Source organism: Papio anubis, chromosome 16, assembly GCF_008728515.1.
Source record: "Papio anubis isolate 15944 chromosome 16, Panubis1.0, whole genome shotgun sequence".
NCBI lineage: Eukaryota > Metazoa > Chordata > Mammalia > Primates > Cercopithecidae > Papio > Papio anubis.
The window spans coordinates 64,533,561-64,546,660 of NC_044991.1; the positions used below are offsets into that span (position 1 = coordinate 64,533,561).

The window sequence follows — 13,100 nt, forward strand, 5'->3', positions numbered from 1 at the left end:
GGCTGGGGAGGTGAGATCTGGCTTTCTCTTCTGCCTGGGAGGCCAGGGCTGTGCCTTGTGGACTTTTTCCCTGAGTTGTGCCAAGTCCTCAAGGCTGGGCCTGGTTGGGAGGCTGCACCAATCCCCACCAGGCCTTCTGGGTGCCCTGTGGTTGCCAGCACCCAGATCCTGCCACATCACTGCGTCTGCCTGCCTTTGCTGCCGCGTGCCCCAGGTGGGGCTTCTCTTTCTTTCTTTTTTCTTTTTTTTTTTTTTTTTTCGAGACAGAGTCTCGCTGTGTCGCCCAGGCTGGAGTGCAGTGGCCGATCTCAGCTCACTGCAAGCTCCGCCTCCCGGGTTTACGCCATTCTCCTGCCTCAGCCTCCCGAGTAGCTGGGACTACAGGCGCCCGCCACCTCGCCCGGCTAGTTTTTTGTATTTTTTAGTAGAGACGGGGTTTCACCGTGTTAGCCAGGATGGTCTGGATCTCCTGACCTCGTGATCCGCCCGTCTCGGCCTCCCAAAGTGCTGGGATTACAGGCTTGAGCCACCGCGCCCGGCCCTGGCTTCTCTTTCTGAGCCTTGGTTTTCTCACCTATGAGATGGGGTCAGGAGTCTTCCTCACCAGGCTGCTGGGAAGGCTTGATGTGCTCATTCTCCCCATGCCAGGCTTAGAGACAGTGTCACTGTTAATGGGCATGGCTGTGAGGACGGATAGGATCCTGACTGGCAGGAGGGGCGAACAGCATCCTGGGTAGAAGATACACATGAGCACAGGCTTGGAGGTGGCACAGTTTTGGGGAGCACCCTGTAGCCAGGTGGGTGAAGTGGGAGAGGACCCCATAATGTGGGGATTTGGACTGGTGCTGCGTGAAGTGGGCAGGACCTCAGCGCCAACTGTGGTGATTTTGGGTGATGCTGACTCCCCTGCCCTCTAAACTTTAGATTTCTGTTTGAAGCCTCGGGAGCAGCCTCCTGCCCTCCCCACCCCCACCCCGCCAGGTGTTCCCGAAGGCCCCGGAACCAGATGAGACATAGTTCTATTTGGGGACAATACTGCTGTTCCCGTTTCTCTCCTGTGCCCTAGTTTTAGAAATGGAGTGGGTTTGGTTACCAGTTGGCCATTTGCAGAGAGCTCCCCCCTCCGCCCACTCCACCCATACCTTAGAGCTGTGGGCATCACGGGCAAAATAGGACTCAGTGCTGTCACTGGGAGCGGCTCCTGGGCCCTGCCCCTGGGTTCTCTGGGTAGGGAGTTGGCAGCTGGACTCTCGCTTGTCCACCGGTGATATCTGGGCCTTGTGATGGCTGCTGGGAACCCTAAGGATGTGCTTGGGACATAGCTTATATTTTGGGGGAGCCAGACACAGACCCCAATAATTTTCCTATGGCACCACGGGGTAGGGGCCATATGAACTATGGTAGCCCAGCACAAGGCCAGGAGAGCTTCCCGGAGGAGGTGATACCTGGGGTCTTAAAGGGTGAGCAGGAGCTCATGAGAAAAAAAATAAGGGCAAGGGTGGGCTAGGAAGAAGGTACCGTGTGCACAAAAGCCTGAGGGTAGGTAGTAGCCAGGAGGTGTGGATAGCCGGGGAGGTGGGAAGCAGCAGGCGTGTATGGGGGGTTAAAATGTGGCTTGGCTGATCAGGCAGAGCCTCACACTCTCACAAAGCACTCAGGCTTGGGCCTGGGGCTGATGAGAGCGGAGCAGGTTGAGGCCGGACTCCTGCTGCAGGTGTGGAGGACAGGGAAGGATCAGATCAGCCTCAGGGGCTCAATTACTTTTGCCAAGTAAAGGCAGCCCACAGAGGCTAGGGTTCAAGACACGGATCAAAAACCTCTCCCTGGGGCAAAAGGTAGAGGCTGGCCTGGGTCCTTGGAGGGAGTGGGTCGGGGAATACTTCCTGGGGGAGGAGATACTCTGACGGAAGAATGGGAGGGAAGAATGGGAGGGACCTCTAGCGGGGGATAGAGCTTGACAAAGGGCCTGAAGGTGCCTCTTGGAGGTCCGAGGAGCCATGGAGTCTGGACTTGGGTCAGTTGGCTGGTGCCAGTGGGTAGAGGGCCTGGGGGGCCTGCTCCTCGGGCAGTGAGGAGGGGCTACTGGACGAGAGTCATGTATCCCACGTTCTGGGTAGTGCCTAACTCAGGGTCTCTGGTGGCCACACTGAGAACAGATGGGCCTGGAGAGAAGGGGGGTACTGGCAGGGGAAATGGCCAGGTCTGGGATGGACAGGGGAGTGGTGGGGGGCAGGGTGGGAGCCTCTGCCCCTGGGTCCTTCTGCCTGTCCATCCTTTTCTCGAAGACGCCCACCTGGCAGGAAGTGGTGGAGACGTGCTGCAGCCCAACTGGCAGATTCCCAAGGTGCCTGGGGCATTGGGCAAGGGCTGTGGGGTTAGGGCCTGGCCTCTCTTCCTTTTCGGGTAAACCTCACCAGGGCAAAGCTCCCCTACTCGGGTGAAGGGCTAGGCCTGATGGCCTCTATAAAGACCCCCTCTTCCCTCTTGAACCCAGAGGGTCTGGACTCTAGACAGGGGGAGTTGAGAGCCGTGGCTGTTGGCACTGGTGCCAGGTGAGCCTGGATTAGAATCCAGGCTTTGTTACCTGCTGGCTGGCAGACATTGGCCTTTGAGAGCCTCAGTTTCCCCATCCGCAAAAATGGGGGTCACACTAGAGCTTCCCTCCTACAGCTCCTGAGAAAATGAAATGATCCTGTGAAGAGCTGTGCCAGCACTCTGCCCGCCTCAGGGGTCTGTGACTAGAGCTGTTGCTCTAGCCGGCTCGGGGACTGAGATTTGCTGAGCTGTGGAGGGCCGCTTCCGGTCTACCCTGGGCTCTCAGCACAGAGGACAAAGCCCCTTTGTGGAGGGTGGATGGAGCCTGAGAGCCCCCGTACTTGGGGAGCAGGGGACTGCTTGCCCCTTCTCTTCACTCAGCTCCCCCGGGAGAAGGACCTTCCTCAGACACAGAGGGTGGGAAACGAAAGTTGGGCTGTGCAGAAGGAGAGGCTGGGCTGGCTGCGGCTGCCCTGGCCAACCTCTGGCTGTGAGCTCGGGTGGGCCCTTCTTTTCTCTGGGCCACTTTCTCAGGCAAGTCCCAGGTCCACTGTGGGTGCCCTGCTTACTCCTCCATCCATCCATCCATCCATCCATCCATGATCAGGTACTCACTCCATGCTGGGCTGTGTGCCTTTGGCCAGTGTCTGTTCTGACCCGCTGGTACCCAAGCATCCCAGCTGTTCATTGTTTTGAATATTACACCTGCTGCAGAGTATTCAACTATAGGGAAGACAGAAGTGGCTCCGTCCCCATGAGACGGATTCTCACACAGTGAGTGTTGTCAGCAGAGCTGTGATCATCCATGCTAGGAAGCGGAAGCTGAAGATCCTCACTGAGACTGGGGTTTGACGGAGGCTTTCTGTGAGGAAGTGGCTTTGGAGCTGAGACTTGGAGAACAAAGTTGGCCGGTGTATCAAGAAACAGGTGGTCGAGGCAGGCCTGTCTGAGCAGGTGGCTGAGTCCTGAAGACCTGAAGGAGGCAAGAGAGTTGAGTGAGCCTCCCGATGCACTGTAGGAGACTGTATCTCTTCCTGCTGGGGACCCGATGCCCTGCATATGCGATGTGTTCAGTCATTAGTGAGGATTTTGATTACTGTTGTTTTTGTGGGGAGTAAGGGCCTGCGTGTGGGCTCAGGCTCACAAGGGAGGCAAGTGTAGGTGCGGGTGGAGTGTGCTGCCGGTGCGGGAATAGCAGGTGCAAAGGCTCTGAGGCAGGAGTATGCCAGCTTCTCAGGGAAGGGGCAGGCGGCCGGTGTGGACGGAATAGAGTGAGGGGAGGGATGGGGTTGGTGGAGGCCACTGAGGGCCCTGGAGGCCTCTGTGACGACTTCGGCCTTTGTGTTAGGAGTGTGGGTACTGTGGGTGGTATTAAGCAGGAGCGAAGGGTTCAGACATTTCAGAAGGGTTCCCTGCTCCATATTAGCCAGCCTGAGAGGAGGAGGCTGGGTCTGGCTGAGGATGTGGTCATGGTGGGAGGGAGGGAAGTGGATTCAGAGTGTGTTGGAGGTGAAACTGACAGGGCTTGGAGCTGGGGAACAGCAGGACAAGAGGAATCATCGTTCCTCTTTTGGGCAGCTGGTGGTGAAGGGCAGCATCCCCTCATAGACAACGGTGGGCTTCTGGTCCATGTGGGCCGCCCTCCCCACATGCATCTGGAGCTACACAGCCCCAGGGCTTTCCCACCTGGCCCTGAGCGCTGGCCCAAGTCCTCTGGGTCCTGCAGCTTCCGATACTGGATGTACCTTAGGTGAAGCTGGCAGGATTCTACCCATTTTACAGGTGAAAATACTGAGACTGTGAGTGGCACACCCATGGCCTGGGTTACACAGAGGGGCAGGGGTGGGTCTCAGCCTCCCTAGGACCAAGGGGAGCTATGGACTTGGGGAATATGGACTCTGTCCCCTAAACGCCAGCCAGCGACTTCAGAGCATACCTGGGACAGTACCTGTCTCAGGGAGATGGAGGCTGCACAGTGTGACCTTGGGGATGGGGCCAGGAGGCCTGAACTCCAACTTGCCATGTGAATTGAGCCTCAGCTTCCCTTCCTGTGAAATGGGCACAGTAACGGTCCCTACCTTGCAGTGCTGGCAGGAGGAGCCGACGAGGCTGAGTGTGAAGTGCTGGCCCGATGCCCTGCATGCGCAATGTGTTCAGTAGTGAGTGAGGATTTTGATTACTGTTGTTTTTGTGGGGAGTAAGGGCATGTGTGTGCGCCCGGGCTCTGGCCGTGGTCATCCCAGAGCTGGGCTTCGGGGAGGGGCTGGAGGGCTGAGTGGCCTCTTACAGGTAACTCAGCACTTTGGGATTCACAGTCCTGGAATCCATCCCAACGCCACTTTCCACAGAGTCCAGAAGGGCTGGTGGATGCATTCAAGGCCCCCCAGCACCTTGGGACAGATCAGGGTTTCCGTGCCGGGCGGTCTCTGCGCAGCCCAGCGCTCACCTCTCCTTGCCCTGTTCAGGCGCTACCCACTTCCAGGCAGTATGCTTCCTTGGAGGGCTTCCAGGCCCTGCACAGGCCCCGGTGGGAAGGGATACAGGCCCCCACAGTGCAGGCCAGGGGCTGGGGTCTGAAAGAAGCCCCTTTTCTGCCTGGGAGGAAGCTGAAGAGCAGCCGGGGCTGGGACAGTTGTACTCTACAGGGTGTGAGTTGGTAGGAGCTCCTGGCCCCCCTGCTGGGCCTCTGCCCTTTCTGGGCTGCAGGCCCCATCCCCAGTGCACCCCTCCATCTCTGTCGGTGTCTGCCCCAGCCTGCCGTCTCCACCCCAGCCCCACTGGCAGAGCCGGTTTGAGCCTACTGTCCCTGAGCATGTTTGCGCCGCGGACACGGGACCAGACATGTTCTGGCTGCCCTGGCCCGCGCACGGCCCCTTGCTCACTCTTCACTCACTCTTTGCTCACTCAGCAAACATCCCCTGGGACCTCAGTTCCCGGCCTGGGCTGTGCTGGGCGGGGATCAGGGCCTAGAGTTGTCTCAGACTTGCTTATGCCCTGTGTAAGCCAGGGTGGGCAGAAGCTCTGCCCCAGAGATGGACCAGGCCGGTGGCAGAAGGGCACAGTGGCGGAGCATAGGCTGTGAGACTGGACAGATCTGGGGCCGAGGCCTGCCACCTCTTATTCCTGTGGGGCCCTGGGTGGGGCCCATCCATCTGTCTATCCATCCCACAAATATTTTCTGTGCTCAACAATGTTCTACAGGCTGCAGATAGCAAGGAAACAACCAAAGATCCCTGCTTTTGCAAAACTCACATTCTAGAGGGGGAGACAGAAAAACACAACAAATAAGGAAACTGCACACATAGCCCATAAGAAGGGGGTAAGGGCCACGAATCCATAATGCAGGGAAGCGGGTGGGTCTGCTGGCGGGCTCGTGGAGGATGGGTCGCAATTAGATGGTGGCCAGGGAAGGCCTCACACCTCAAAGAAGCTCACAACAAAGGAGGGGAGGAAGGAGCCATGCAGCTCCTTGGGGAGGGAACAGCCAGTGCGGAGACCCCGAGGCAGGGGAGAGCCTGGAGTGCTGGTGAAACTGAAGGGGGCCAGGGGTACAGAGTGAGAAAGGGGAAGAACAGGGGAAGAATGGAGGGAGAGGAGGGCAGATCAGGGAGGGCCCCTGAGCCATCTAAAATGCAGGCTTTGGACTTGGAGCGAGATGGGGTCACACGAGGGTTCCGGGTGCACCTGGCTGCTGTGTGAAAAGCAGACTAGGGGGTGAGGGTGGTGGCGGGTGGACCAGTGAGGTGGCTGCTGCATTGGTCTGGGGGGTGGCGGTTCGCTCAGTAAAGTCAGTAACTTTCCTAAGGTCACACAGCAAGGAAGGGGTAGTTGTTGGGAGGGTTAAGGGTCCAAGCATTTTTTTTTCTGTGCATCATTTAAGTTAGTCTTGCTTTTCCCATTCTATGCTGGAGGCATGTTCATAGAATGAGACCCATGAACCCATCGCTGAGCCAAGCACCACTACCCGTGGCCAGTCCCGCCTCCTCCACACCTGTTCTATCCCATCCTATCTTGTGTCGTTTTAGAGCAAATCACAGGCATCATATTTCATATGTAAAATATTTCAGTGTGTATCTCTAAAAGACAAGGACTCTTGTGTTTAAAAAGTAGCCATACAACTATAGTCCATATAAAATAAGTTAACAATTTCTTTCTCTCTCTCTCTCTCTCTTTTTTTTTTTTTTTTTTTGTGAGACAGGGTCTCACTCTGTCAACGAGGCTGGAGTGCAGTGGTGCGATCTCAGCTCACTGCAGCCTCAAGCTCCTGGGCTTGAGCGATCCTTCCACCTCAGCCTCCTGAGTAATTGGGACTACAGGTGCATACCACCACACCTGGCAAGTTCTTAAAATTTTTAATTTGTAGCGATGAGGTCTCTCTATGTTACCCAGACTGGTCATTCCTGAGTCAATTCCTGACTCAAGTGCTCCTCCTGCCTCTGCCTCCCAAAGTGCTGGATTACAGGCTTGAGCCACTGCCTAATGGCTAACTTCTTAATATCAGCAAAAGTCCCCTCCTCTCCCAGATATACTCTGATGGTGCCACTGATGTCCCTGGGCTTCCCCTCCTTGCCATAAAGTGAGGTTCGTAATAGCCACCACTGTCATGCTATTGTGAGATCATTCAAGTAGGATGCCTAACACAGGCCCAGCACATAGGTGCTCAGCAAGGAATAGCTACTCCTACTATTTTGACTGATAGCAAACACTTAGCGCACACTTGCTAGGGTCTGGGCCCAGTCCTGTGTGCTTCACAGATACAAACATATTTAATCCTCACAACAGTCCTTTGAAGTAGATGATGTTTATCACTATTTTATGAGAGGAAGTGGAGCCACAGAGAGGTGGAGTAACTTTCCCAAGGTCACACAGCAAGGAAGGGCCAGAGCTGAGTTTTGAATCCTGGCAGTCTAGCTCTTAATCCCTATGTGGTGGAGGCTATGTGAGCCCAGAAAAGGGTGGGGGTCCCTCTCTCAGCTTGACGGGGGGGGGGGGCGGGAAGGTCAGACACTGCCTGTGGTCAGGCCCAAAGGGTACACTGTAGTTCATGGGGGGCAGGGAAAGGGGAGGTGGGTGGTGGAGCTTAGGGGAGGGAAGAGCATGTGCAAAGGCTTGGAGGCTAGAGGGTAGTTAGGAGTTTAAGGGAGGGTCAAGGGATGGGAGCTTGTGGCAGGCCCCCTCCACCCCAGTTTGACCTTGGTCCTGTGATCACCAGGCTGGAGTGTAGAGCGTTTTTATCATCTTACGATCACCGTAGTCTCGGATGCTGTCTCCTTCCTCTGAGACCTGCCAGAGACCCCATTTCATGGATGAGTAAAGGGAGGCTGACCTTCCTGTGACCACACCGCCAGGGGTAGGCCACCTGCAGGCTTGAACGGGGCCAGGGGGTGGGTTTGGAGCTCAGACTGGGTTGTGTGGAGCGGCCTGGCCACTAGGCGCTCCTGCCCACCAGTGTCCCTGGAGGGAGATACTGCATGGGTGTGGGCGTGGAGGAGGGGGCACTGTGTGTTCCCAGAGCAGCTGGCAGGGAACAGCGGGTGCTGTGGGCAGGGGCCGGCTGGCGGCCATCTCCACAAAGCACATCAGCCATCAGCCATCAGGGTGGGGCCACTGTGCCCTGACCTCCATCAGGGTGGGGCAGCTGGGGGCTCTGGGAGAGATGACTTACCACTGGGAGAGAGCAAAACTTGCCACCTCAGTGTTCCCTGTGGTCCTTTCCTGACGCTGAGCAGGGGTGGGGGTGCTGCTGAGGGCCCCCGTGTGCGGGTAGAGATGTCGGGGTCTCTGTGTGCGGGCAGAGGTGCCGGGGGTCTCTGTGTGCGGGCAGAGGTGCCGGGTCCTCTGTGTGCGGGTAGAGATCCTGGGGTCTCTGTGTGCGGGTAGAGATGCTGAAGCCCAGGTTAGCTCTTCTTGTTCTTCTTTTATTTTTTTCTGAGACAAGGTCTCACTCGGTCGCCCAGGTTGGAGTGCAGTGGTGTAATCGTAGCTCACTGCAGCCTCAAACTCCTGGTTGCAAGCCATCCTCCCACCTCGGCTTCCCGAGTAGCTGGAACTCTTGGGTACCACTATGACCGGTTACATTTTTTTTCTATTTTTTTGTGGAGATGGGGGTCTCGCTTTGTTGCCCAGGCTGGTCTCAAACTCTTGGCCTCAAGCGATCCTCCCATCTTGGCCCCCCGAGTCACTGGGATTACAGGCGCAAGCCGCTGCTCCCGGCGCACAGTGATTCTGATGGAAGCCTTCCCTCAGCTACGTGGTGGTTAGCCCTCAGCAGGCCGGCCCAAGGTTTTGTCTCCTCTACCAGTTTCTCCTCAGCTCAGTGCTTTGGGGCCTGGTGCCCCCAGAATCTTTTTTTTTTTTTTTTTTTTTTTTTGAGACGGAGTCTGGCTCTGTCGCCAGAGCTGGAGTGCAGTGGCCAGATCTCAGCTCACTGCAAGCTCCACCTCCCGGGTTTACGCCATTCTCCTGCCTCAGCCTCCCGAGTAGCTGGGACTACAGGCGCCGCCACCTCGCCCGGCTAGTTTTTTTGTATTTTTAGTAGAGACGGGGTTTCACCGTGTTAGCCAGGATGGTCTCGATCTCCTGACCTCGTGATCCGCCCATCTCCGCCTCCCAAAGTGCTGGGATTACAGGCTTGAGCCACCGCGCCCAGCACCCCCAGAATCTTATCCTCAGTGCCATTGCCCCCAGCCCACACTCTTATTTCAGGGCAGGCCTTGGCCTTGTTGTGTGACCAAGGGCTGGCAGCCCCCTCTCAGCCTTAGCCTCCTCATCTGCCAAGGAGAAGGGCCCACAAAGGCTCCCGGGGGTTGGGGCTGTGACCTCCCAGCCTTGTGAGCTGCCCTACCCACCCCGAGACGGGGCTGCCTGCTGATAGACAGATAGATAGGGATGGTACCTGGAGTGGGGTGGGGAGGTCTGTGAAGCTTCCTCACCCCTCCAACTCACCAGTCCCTAGATACTGTCTCCTCAGTGACCTCGCTCCGGGGCGTGGGAGCCTGGAGGAGGGAGAGATGGTGGGAAGTGGGTATAGGGAAGAGGGAGCCACCCCCATGTGTCTGTCTTTCCCCCATTTTGCTGCTGAGGAGACTGAGGCTGCAGGACTGAAATGGACATAGCCCCCTCACCTTTCTCTAAGCGGTCCCAGCTGCAGGCCCTGTCAAAGCCGTCCCACCTACCTGGGTCACACTCACCACCCTCTCTTCACAAACCGCCTAGCCTTTGGGCCTCAGCTGAGATACCCCCTCCTCTGGGAAGGCCACCGTGGGCAAGGTCTCCTCTTGCCCCTCAGGCCCTTTGGAGCTGGAGATGACTGTCCCTGAGAAGACACTGGGGGAAGGGCCACTGTGCCCTGACCTCCAGCTCCCAGGGGCCTGAGAAAAGCTTCCCGGCCCTGCTCTCAGTTTTGCAGGCCTTCGTGACTTGCATTGCTGAACATATCCCTCTGGGGGTCTCCCCTGGGCCCCCTCGTGCCTAGGCCAAGGGCCAGCAGTGACCCAGTTACACCGGAACCCACTCTGGCCAGACCTCGCTCTGGACAAGGCCCTGCCCACCTGGCACTCTGGTCCGCCTGCGCCTCTGCACCCAGGCTCCCTCCTGGGCTGCCCTTGCTGTGCTCCTCACAGGGGAGGTAGGGGAGGGTGGGCTCTGGTGTCCCTCAGATCTGGTTGGCATCCTGGCTGTCTGCCCTCTGGCTGGGGCAGCCTCCTGGAGCCCCCGTGGCCTTGTGTGTGAAACGAGTGTGGCCACAGCTTGCTACAGGCTGCTGGCAGCTTTGGAGGGGAGCGTGAACTCCAGGCGGAAGGATGTGAGGGGGGAAAGCTGATGGGGAGAAGCATGGGTTTCTGCACTCCCGTCAGCACACCCCATTCCACCCCTGGCCTGGACCAGAGCAGCTGGTAACATTGGGTTTTGCCAGGAGGAGCCCAGGCTCCTTCCTTTGGGTGTTTCCAGGGCCCTGGGTGGCTGTCCTGGTTAGGAAGACATGCAGAGGGTTAGGGGTTGTCACTTGGCTGCTAAGAGTTGGGATCTCAGGCACACCATTTAACCTGTCTGTGCTTCGGTTTCCTCATCTGTGTGATGGGGTGATGAGTGTGGCGCATGGCAGGTGATGCATGAATATCAGCCACCGCTGCTGTCAGTGTTCGTATCCCTTGCTGTGAAGCCTGTGCCTTTCTGCATTTCTACACTTGTAGAAAAACACTGCGGGTGAGCAGGTCATTTTTTTTTTTTTGAGACGGAGTCTCGCTGTGTCTCCCAGGCTGGAGTGCAGTGGTGGGATCTCCACTCACTGCAAGCTCCGCCTCCCGGGTTCACGCCATTCTCCTGCCTCAGCCTCCCATGTAGCTGGGACTACAGGCGCCTGCCACCACGCCCGGCTAATTTTTGTATTTGTAGTAGAGACGGGGTTTCACTGTGTTAGCCAGGATGGTCTCGATCTTTTGACCTCATGATCCGCCCGTCTCGGCCTCCCAGAGTGCTGGGATTACAGGCGTGAGCCACCGAGCCCAGCCGAGCAGGTCATTCTTTTGATAGCAGGAAGGAAAAAGAGAAGCAGGGGAAGATCCCTGCCCACGGGGAGCTTCCACTCCAGTGTGAGGGGCAGGAAGAGGGTGTTGGGCTTGGAGGAAGGCGGTGCCCATCTGTGAAATGGGCAGGCTGCGCCCCCTCTCATACTTCTCCCAGCCTCAGCCTTGCTGTCTCTGGATGCGGCCAGTGCTGGCAGGGGGCCCTGACCCCCAAAGTTGTTGTAGTGGCCTGGGCCCTGGTGGCTGCTCCCTGCCCTATTCCTGCCCTATTCCTGGCTCTGTGGCCTTGGGCCAGCCACTTTCCCTGTCTGGCTTTCCATTTCCCCTCTTGGAAGATGGGCCAGCCATGGGGCTCTGCTTAGTCCCTGGGGTAATTTCCAGCTGGGAGAGTGGCCTTGGGGAGCAGTGCCCACACTGGCCTGGGGCATCAGCTGGCCATCTGCTGTCTTGGACGGGCCCCAGGCATCTCACTTGGCTTCTCTGAGTCCCTCTCTGTGCCCCCATCTGGAAAGAGGGGCAGATTGTTGCTGTGTAGCAGGGTCTTGGTGAGAATAGAAGTCTGAACAGTACCAGTGAGAATCTAAGGTTAGGGGCACAGCAGGGACCTCTGTTCATGGGGCACGGCCTGTGTGCCCAGGTCTTGGCGTGGATTCACCTGTTAGCCTTTGCAACTACCTGAGGGTGACTATGGGCATCTCCATGGTACTGAAGGAAACTTCAGTCCATGTGCCCAGAGTCCTCCTGTGGTGGCAGCAGGGTCCCCTTAATCATGATGCCCCCACCTGGCTTGGGCAGGTGCCTGACAAGCCCTTCTGCTCTCCCGTCAGAGAGAGGATGGCTGCCAAAGGGCCAAGTCCCTGCCCGCCGCCTTCCCCCTTCATCCCCGCACAGGCCTGACACTACACCCACCGCTGCTCTTCCCTGGCCCGCCTCCCACCTTTCCCCCGCCACTGGGGCATTGTTATCAGGAGGCATTCCAGGACTGGCTGAGAACAGCTTCCACCCTGGGCCCTTCTGAGCGGATGTGATCACTGATAGGATGCCCTGCTGGGGCCTCCTTTAAGGAATGGGCTCTGGGGTACGAGACAGTGGAACCCAGATAGTCCGGGTTTGCCTCCCAGTGCTGTGTCTTATGAGCTGTGTGACATCAGGCAAGCAGCTCCACCTCTCTGTGCTTCAGTTTCCTCATCTGCAAATCAGGGCCCGCCACAGAGGGCTGGGGTGGTTCACTGAGTTCCTAAGCATGGTGCGCGCCACCCAGCAACACCGTGATGGTGACGCTGCAGCTGTTGTTATCCTCTGAGGACCAACCATCCCTCCTCCTTGTGGGGCCCCTGGTTTATTTGGCCTCTGTGTCCACCCCCTGATGAGGGCATGGCCGGAGGACCCCTCTGGACTTTCTCTTCTCCAGGTCTAGAGGACAAGGAGAGGGTGAAGCTGAGAGAGGCTATGTTCAGAAATTGGGAACCCGCTGTGTGATCTTGGATGGCCCCTCTCCCTTTCTGAGCCTCCATTTCCCGGCCTGCTCTATGAGCCTGTGGACCTGGCCCCTCGTTATCCCTGTCACGATACTTTCTGTAGTTCCTCCCTCGGCCAGCCCAGCTACATGGCTTTTGACTGTCTTTCCCACTATGGCATCAGTAGGTGCTCAGCTAAGCCTTGTTGGAGGAGCCTGGCAGTGCACTCCACTCCTGGCCTTTTGCTTGTGTGGCCCCCTTTGCCAAGAATGTGGCCCCCATTCATCTCTACTTGTGGAAATCCTTCTTGTCCTCGAAGCCCTTCGCAAATGCTGCCTCCCCCAGGAAGCCTTTCCCAGTTTCTCCCAGCCAGAGGGGATGCTGGTCCTTGGAACACTTGCTCTGAGGCTCTCTGGTGGTCCCTGTTACAGTGCACTGCAGTGTCCATAGTCACAAATGAATGGCAAACAGGGACTGTGCACTTACTAGGAGCCAGGCACAGGGGGAGGCCCTGAGCTTGTGCTGTCTTATTTCATCTTCCACACCAACCTTGCAAGGTGGATATTAATCCTATTATCCCTCC

The 13,100-nt window shown here is 57.5% G+C and overlaps 1 protein-coding gene across 11 annotated transcripts in view; it reads left to right on the forward strand.

Moving 5' to 3' along the window:
* The window catches only part of SRC (SRC proto-oncogene, non-receptor tyrosine kinase), a 103,784-nt gene that overhangs the window by 52,455 nt on the left and 38,229 nt on the right, over positions 1-13,100 (forward strand). Inside the window, exon 1 of one of the 11 annotated variants that reach the window (XM_017944824.3) lies at positions 7,641-7,885. The exons of the other annotated variants lie outside the window; for them this stretch is intronic. The gene's annotated coding sequence lies outside the window, so the exon portion shown is untranslated. Of the gene's footprint in view, positions 1-7,640; positions 7,886-13,100 lie in introns of those variants that run through there. 11 annotated transcript variants of the gene reach the window in all.